Below are 1,216 nucleotides of genomic sequence, written 5' to 3'. Positions count from 1 at the left end.
ATTTCTGATAAAAATCAGGAGTGTTGAATAGCTGTAGAGAACACATAATCTAACATTTGCTCTAACACAAAAAACAGGTTAATATTCTGTTATGAAAATTTTAAAGCTTCGTATATGAAAGTTACAGATTTTAGCTGTTACCATCTGATAACTTCAGATACCAGGGAGAGCAAGACAATATATTAAATCAGAACGCAATAAATAATAAGCCACAATCAACAGGAAGTCATGACAAACATAATGTAACAAGTTCGCTTCAGTGAAATTAAATTACTAGAATCAATATCTGAAATACTAGCTTGTTTCATATTGTACCAATAGGGATACAGAAAATTATAGAAACAAATAGGAAGGTATTAAACTATCATACTCAATCAGGTCTCAAACTCCTTAGCTGCAGGATTGACATTAAAATACTACCACAAAGTTAACTAGCATATCTGATGTTTGGAAGGACCTTCAGTTTGGAGCTGGAAATTAAAAAGTAGCTCTCCTTTAATTTCCCCTATGCAAAGTAAATCTAGTATCAACATTGGTTACGTACACAAAGATCCTTTGAAATTAAAAGCAGGGTAAATTTCAAGTTATTCCATTGACTGAGGCCAGCTGGACAAACCTCCCTTCCCTACTAATAATTTATCAGCATTGTATTAGAAAAAAATAACTACTTGATATAATCTTCAAAAAGACATTTAAGATACATCTGAACCACCAGTGGCTGAAGCAGTGCTGTTCTCCCCAGCAACACTAAATTTACTACCACCAAAATCTTCGACAACTTCTCCAGTGCTTTAGGAGGAAGAGCTATGTGGTTTCCTCTCGTCGTGGGCGACCCTTTGCAAGTAAAGGTACCAGGGAAACGTACACGGGTTTCACATACAGCCAGACCACACCAGTTACTGCTGCTCCTTGAGCACAATACCTGTACCACGGCTCGGCCTCCCGCAGCACACCCCGCAGAGCCCCCACAACCCCATCCGTACCACAGCGGCCTGCAGACCCCCTCCCAAGGCCCCCACAAACTCTCGGGGCTGCATCAGACACCGCAACCAGCTCCTCTACGATGCCCCATGGCTCCTCTGCCCAGACTCTGCTACCTTACGCCCCTTCCCCCAAACCCCTCTCCTGCGCAAGGCTCCCCCTCGGCGGTACCCCCATCCGCGCCTGCCCTGGCCCCTCGCCGACTGGACCCTCCTCCCGTTAGGGCCCAGGGCCC

The sequence above is a fragment of the Pygoscelis adeliae genome, unplaced genomic scaffold (assembly GCF_000699105.1).
Source record: "Pygoscelis adeliae isolate BGI_AS28 unplaced genomic scaffold, ASM69910v1 Scaffold85, whole genome shotgun sequence".
Lineage (NCBI taxonomy): Eukaryota > Metazoa > Chordata > Aves > Sphenisciformes > Spheniscidae > Pygoscelis > Pygoscelis adeliae.
This window is presented reverse-complemented; position numbering follows the sequence as displayed.